The following is an 8,006-nucleotide window of genomic DNA, read 5'->3' on the forward strand; positions in this document are numbered from 1 at the left end:
TTATAATAATTATAAATGAAGTATAACCTTTAAAAATTGTGAATCATTATATTGTACACCTGTAACCTATATAATATTGTACAGCAACTATACCTCAATTAAAAAAAAAAAAAATTCCAAATCTAAGAACAAGAAATCAGGAAGAGCCAACTAGACTTACCTCTTAAAGGCAATCTCTTAAACTATAGCCAATCAAAGGATCTCCTTGCTTTGCCTACCTGCTTTTTATAAAACACTTTCCCCAGCTCCTGTCAGCTCAGTGGTCCTAACCACTGAGACAGGCTCTCATATTTTATTTTTTGACTGGAAAACAAATAAGACAATAATATAAAATGTAATAAAATTATCTTTCTCTTTAGATAGATGGCATTGCATGATTTAGGACTTCATCAGATTAATATAAAAATATTGTATTTTAATTTGTGAGAATTCATAAATGTATCCAATATAAATACTAAACTTGGTACTTTTCAAAATGCTTATTTTATTAATATTTATTTATCAAATTAAATTACTTAGAAGTATTCAGAAATTTCATTAAAACATGAACAATTTTTATTCTCTTAATTGTAAAACAAAGCTGTATGAGATTCCGTGTTAAGAATAATCAACTTATATAAAAATAGAAGGGAATTACATCCATATTAAAAAAGTATAATTATAAGCCATACATTTAAATACACAATAGGTTGGTGTTTGTGCATACTACATTGTTCATAAAATGCTCTTTTGTAAAATACAGTTGAGTCTAATAAATCTGGAATTAAATAATAAAAATAGTGCCATAAGAAGAAATACTTGAACTCCAAAGATCACTCACATATTTATTTAACACTTGAAGTATGCTACCTATTGTGTTCAATTTGAAATCAAAGTAAATTTTATAACACACATTTACTGTGTTTTAAAAAAAACAATGGAAACAAATTTCAGGACTGTGCCTAAGTGAGGACAATTGTGCAGATTGAATGTATCCATGCTGTGGATAGAATAATGTTAACTAATTCCCTAGCATATATGTGAATTTCATCAGCATCATGAAAGCACTTACTAATTCCCCACACATCTTACATTAATTCTTAATTAGTAATGAAAAATGTCAAAGCCAAAAGGGAAATGCTGTACAAATTAAAAATGAATGAATTATTAACATTAGTCATTAAAAGAAAACCAAAATTTTTTCTCATTACATGGTATAGGGTACTGCTGACATTCATAATGACTTTAATTATGTTTAGATTAGTAAATTTATGATAATTTTCCTAATGGTGAATTATAATTATGTATGAGTTGGTGATAAAAATAAGAAAGATGATTTGTTATATGAAAATATATCAATCTGAATATCTACATATCCATGTTAATTTTCTAATAAAAACCTTGGAGATTTAGTAACCCCTTATATGTAGAACATCATTTTAAAAAAGAAAAAATTGTAAGAAACATCTAAGAAGGGAATAAGTCTATGTATTTGTATTCAATGCCTAAACAATAGAAATCTATATTATAAGAGGTACTGTATTTGCCCAGCTGGGTAAATTTAATAATTTGACTATTTTAAATTATTTTATTAGAAGAGGCAGAGAGGTGAATTGGCTAAAAGCCAATCAGTAAATTACAGTAGGAATTAAAAACGGGGAAAAGACTAATAGCAAAGCAATAAATCTTGAACATCTTTAATATATGTGTAGCTTCCAAAATAGTAAATATATGTATGTGTTAAATATAAGCATATCAATGCCAGAGGAAAGAAAATACAATGCATATACTTTCCGTCTTGGTCTAGGAAGGTCTTTTAGTACCAGATGTACAAAGCACAAATTTTAGACAAAAATTAATAAAATGGAATGCAAATAAATATTGAAAATGTATGTGGGTAAAACACCAAATTTGTTTTCAAAGGCAATAACCATTCTGGGGAAATATGTTGCAACAAGTTGCCAACAAGAGTTTATATCCTTAACATATTTAAGTCATAAAGGAACATATACATATATGTTGATATATATAATATGCCCCAAGAGAAATACTATATATCTACTATACATATAGATATAATATGTCCACATAGATAAATTAGATAAAATCAGAAGTGCACACAATTAATAAAACAAATTTAAATGTCCAATTAAATAAACATGATATATTTTCAAATATACAATATTTATGTATATTTTACAGATCTTAATTTTTAACATTTGAATATCTACACTACATTAAGAAGAAAAGCAAGCTCTAGAATAAGATGCATAAATAATAACATTTACCAAATTCATTATTGTAGAAGTGAGTTCAACACCAAGTTTTCCAATTTGTTGACATGGAGTGCCTCTCCACTTACTTAGATCACTGCTAATATCTTTCAACAATTTTTGTGTAGCTTTCAGTCTATAAGCCTTACAGTTCTTTGGTTAAATTTATTGCTAAGCATATTTGATACTATGGTAATGACATTACTTTTTAAAACTTTATTTCAAATATTTTGTCACATACATAGAAATATTGATTTTTGTATGTCTATCCTGTATCCTGTCACCTTCCTGATACAAGAAAATTATTACTTCTAGTAGTGTTTTATGACAACTTTACAATTTTGGATAACCACGGTCATATTGTTTGTGAATAAAAACAGATTTATTTATTCCTTTCTGATCTGAATGATTTTAATTTCTTTCTTTACTTTTCTCTCTCTCTTTTATTTTTTTGGCCTTATTGAACTGGATAGAACCTCCAATGCTAGAGGTGACAAGAGTGAAATACTTGCCTTATTCCCAATCTGGGGGGAGAAAATCATTCTTTCACCACCAAAGGTGTTGTTAACTGTAGGTTTCTCCATACTGCTCTGTATCAGGAATAGGAAATTCCCTTCTATTCCTAGTTTGCTGCAACTTTTTCTTATAAATGGATTTTGGAAAATGGTTTTGTGCACCTGTTGAGATAATCATGTACTTTGTCATTTTATATTATCAATATGATGTGTTACATTAATTGGTTTTTGGATGTTAAAGGAATCTTGCATTCCTGGGATACCATCACTTATTTATATACATGGTCACATATACAAAAAAAAGGTATAAGATATATACTCCTTTTTATATATTGCTATATAAGGCTTGATAATATTTTCTTGTAGATTTTTTATCTATATTAATAAGGAAAATTGGTATTTATCTTCTATAGCCGTTCTATTGCTGGTTTGCATAGTATACTTTTTTCCATCCTAAAACATTCAGTCTATTTGTGTACCTGAGTCAACAGTGTGTCTCTTGCAGATCTCAGAGTTGTATCTTGTTTTTGTTTTATTTATTATGACTTCCTCTTCTTTGTGGGTAGAGTATTCAATCCAGTCACACTTTGAATATATCATGTTATGCCTCTGGCCTTCATTTTTTAAAATAAGAAATCAGGTATTAATCATGTTTTGTGCCCCTGTACTTCATGTGTCAATTTTCTCTTGCTTTATTCAAGATTCTATTTTTGGTTTTGGTTTTTGACAGTTTGGCTATGTTGTGCCTAGATGTGAAGTACTTTCCGCTTATAATATTTAGATATTTTTTAAGCTCTTAGATCTGTAGATTAATGTTTTTCTTCAAATTTGGGAAGTATTCAGCCATTATTTATTCAAATATTTTTATTTTCCATTGTTTTTCTCTTCTTGTTCTGAATGCCCCATTATTCATATGCTGATATACTTGATAACAGCTCTCAAATCTCTAGTCTCTTTTCATTCATTGTTGTTTTATCCCTCTGTTCTTCAGATAGAACAATTTATCTGGATCTATCATTAAGTTTACTAATTATTTCTTTTGCCATCTTTAAATCTGACCTTTTAAACATTTTATTTACTGTGCTTTTCAACTACGTGACTTCCATTGGTTCATTTTCTAAAATTTCCTTCTTTTCTTTGAGATTCTCCTTTGATGTCCCATTGTCACTATATTTTATTTAATCTTTAACCTTTATATCCTTTATCTCCTTGTAAATATTTGTAATATCTGCTGTAAACTCTTTTTTAAATGCAACATATGCATACTGTGCTCTAAAACAGTTTCTGTTAGCTGCTAGCTGCTTTTTTTTCTTGAGTATGTTACAAATCTCCTATTTCTTTGCATTTTTCCAATAAGTTTTGTTGAAAAGTAGACAATTTAAATGATACATATTTAAACTCTGGATTATGATCCCCACCAGGGTTTGCTGTTGGGCTGTTGGTATTTTGTTTGTTTGCTTGTTTATTTAGCAACTTGCCTATGAAGCCTGTTTATCCTGTGATAGATAGCCTTTGATATCTTTTCAGTTTTAATTTTATATGTGTATGTGTTTGTATGAGTGTGTGGATGTTGTGTTTTAAGCCCACTCCTTCCACGGGGTAATTTCATTGTCAGGTTTTTACTTTCCCAGTTTTTCTCCTGTCTCCTTTGCATGTGCATATGATCTCACATTCTGAAAGTATGTGTGGATTCCTAGGGCACTTTCTGTTCTCTTCTAAGTTTGCCTGTAGACAGGCAGGCTATAAGTGAGTTTATCAAGGCTATTGTGGCTGTTTCATTGCCCTCATTTTCCTGCTAACTTTTCTGCCAGTCTACTGCTTGCCTTAAACAAGACTGCAGCTTCGAGTTTGCTGAGATATGGGTCTCCCCAGTTCACTTGATGCTGAAATTTCAACTGTTTCTGAAAAACCCAGGGACATCTGTTTTTTCCCACACTCTGCTCTAAATCAGGCAACTCCTTACTGATAACAAGTTGCCAGTTTTGGTTTGCATTGTTTGCCCAAATATCCAAGAACTACTAAGCTGATGGAGTTGGGGCAATGAAAGCAACCCTTGGTTTTTCTTATTTTTATCATATCATATCACTGATATTGGGGGCAAATTCAACTGAATTATCACCATATTTTAATTTCCTTGAGTGCAACCCCAGCATCCTAAAATCATTGTAGGTATAAAGTAGATATTTTATAGCTATTAAAGGAAAACCATTCTACTCATGATCATATATATAAGGGGAATGCTCCTAATAAATTTAATCCAAAGAAGATTCAAAGTTAAAATAGAAAATAAAAATAACCATTATTCATTTCTTAATAATTTGAAAAATCTTTCCAGAAACTTAAAAAATTGTCATATTCTAATATCCCACCATTATAGCCACCTTTCCTTTAACAATCCAAATGAATTTTACATTCATTTTAAAATTGAAATTCATTGCCAGACCTTCTTCATGTGAAAACCTTTATACATGTACATCTTTCATCATTGTTGTGTTAAACTTGATCTTGCTTACCTTGAAGGTTTTAGATATTCTCTTAATTATTAAAGGAATATTATGAGCAGTAAATTTTATTTTTAGTGGTTTATTTTGCACTTCGATTGAAAAAGATGAGTTTGTATGTTAACACTATATTAATCACCATATTAGATTAATCAGAATACCCAAATCCTAAAATATGCTGGATACAATGGATAAGTTGATTTGATTATTAAACTAATTTCTTACAAAATTAAGAATTTTATAACTAAAGTCAGAATTTGAAGCTTAGGTTTTGATTATCACAATAATAATTTCACAGCATACTAAGTAAATATTTGAATTATTTGGTGAAACACAAGAGAGGAAACCATCTTAGGTACCAAACATGAATTTCTCTGCTTGACTAAGAATGGGTTAATGAGTTAAGATTCAGTTTCATACAAGGTGTACCTTAGAGAACCACGTGTAGGAAAAGATTACCTCTTTATACCACGGCCTCTTTTGATTATAGGATGAGTCCTAAGACAGGAGTTAGGAAATGCCAGTATGCATCATTGGAATTGTTACTATTATTTTTAAACTAACAGGAATAAAATTGATTTTAAGTGAGAAGAATCCTGTTTTCCCAGTGATTAGAGGTTTGGCATGCAAATTTTGCTTTGGCCTTGAGAATAACCAAATTGCATAACATAATAAACAGAGAAGAATTTGTGTTATTCAGAAAGAAGGGTCAGAAATGGACTCTAAAATAAAGTGGAGAGCCTGGATTGAACCCAGGGAAGAATGGGTCTGAGCTCTGAAATTAAAAAGTAGAAGGCAGTCAAAACAAGTTCTAAATCAGATTCTAATGTCATCAAAATTATGGTGGAAGTTTAATGTTTAGCTTTATTTTATTTGCTTTGGCTTGTTCTAGTGTTTGCTACCTACTATGTAATGTGATCTCCTCAAATGACTGCCAATTACTGCATCAGAATCTTCCTTTGTCATTTTAACATGGTTTTTAGCTTATATTAAAGCAAACGACATTTTAAAATAATTATATATGATGCTTGTTCATTTTTCCTTAAGGTGCATTTACCTATCTTCCTACGTTTGGAAATTTCTTTTACAAGCTTACCTTGGTCTTGAGGTGCCCTACTGTTGATTCTTGGTCAAGGCTTTGAAGTAAACGTTTATTGGCAGATCAAGAGGGAGGATCAGTAATTGTCACTCCCTTTGTGCCCACATCTTCAAATTATATTTGTATATAAAATTGACTAATTTATATAAAATTAGATAGAAGTAACTGCCAAGTAGTAGGGAAGTTTCACATAACACACTTGAAGTTTCTAAATGTGACCCATTTCTAACTGAAATTGAATGAACCTATGCTAGAAACAATTCTTAAAAATTACCATTATAGAAAAAGAAGTATTATAAAATAAGAAATATACCACAATTTTTAATTATAAAAAAATACTTTATATGAAAACATAGTTTTCCTAGTTGTTTCTGGTAGTTAATCAAAATTGAACCATGAGGTGGAATGACTGAATGCTTAGTCAGTGTGTTCTCTTCTATCCTTGTGGAAGATAAAATCTCTAAGGGTCACCCTGACTGGAAGCATAAATCTAGATTTTTGGATATGACACAATTTTTGAGGCTTTTCTTGCCTTATAAAAAGTAGAGAAATCTTCCAAACTTTTCCTCTTCAAAGCAAGATAAAAGAAAAAAAAAAAGGAATTTGGGACAGATATTATGAAATTAAGTTGTCACTAGGAAAGTCAGTATTGCACAGATGATAGAATTTTGCAACAGTACTGTTAAGTGCTGGGAGCCTTGTATATGTAGTAAGATTTTAGCCTAAGCTTTATATTCTAGGCTCTGTTTTCAAGGAGGGGGCTTTAGGTTGGTGGTAATCGTTAGGTATTGACATATTTAGAAGCAAAAGCTTCTTCTTTCTAGAGTAAACCTCCAATGAAGAACTTCATATCTACTTCATTTTAAAGGCAAGCAAAAGATTAATAAACACAATTTATCCTATCAAACAAAATTCCTATCAAGCAAAGATATTTTATTTTATTTTTTGTTTCAGATTATTGTTTATATTTTAATATTTTATATATATTTTTAATTGAAGTATAGTTGATTTACAATGTTTTGTTAGTTTCTGGTGCACAGCAAAGTGGTTCAGTTATACATATATATATTCTTTTTCATACTCTTTTCTATTATGCTTTATTATAGGGTATTGAATATAGTTCCCTGTGCTATACAACAGGACCTTGTTTATTCATTCTATATATGATAGTTTGCTTCTGCTAGTCCCAAATGCCCTATTCATCCCTCCCCTGCACCGCTCCCAGACCCCTTGGCAACCACAAGTCTGTTCTCTATGTCTGTGAGTCTGTTTCTTTTTCATAGATAAGTTCATTTGTGTCATATTTTAGATTCCACCTATAGGTGATGTCATACGGTATTTATCTTTCTCTTTCTGAGTTAGTATGATAATCTCTAGGTCCATCCATGTAGCTGCAAATGGCATTATTTCATTCTGCTATAGAATTAATCCAAGTGAATGAAAAAGATATAAACTTTTCAATTTTAAGGCAGAATACTTACTTGGAAATCATATAATTGAATATGGATAAAGCAAGTCAACATAAAAATATATTAAAGACAGTATGAGAGTCCTCCTGGAAATGTATAATGAAATTAAGAAAGAAAAAAAAAAAAAACACTTCATATCAGAGTATGATATGTGTAATCATACATAGCCA

The sequence above is a fragment of the Eubalaena glacialis genome, chromosome 16, assembly GCF_028564815.1.
Source record: "Eubalaena glacialis isolate mEubGla1 chromosome 16, mEubGla1.1.hap2.+ XY, whole genome shotgun sequence".
Taxonomy (NCBI): Eukaryota; Metazoa; Chordata; class Mammalia; order Artiodactyla; family Balaenidae; genus Eubalaena; species Eubalaena glacialis.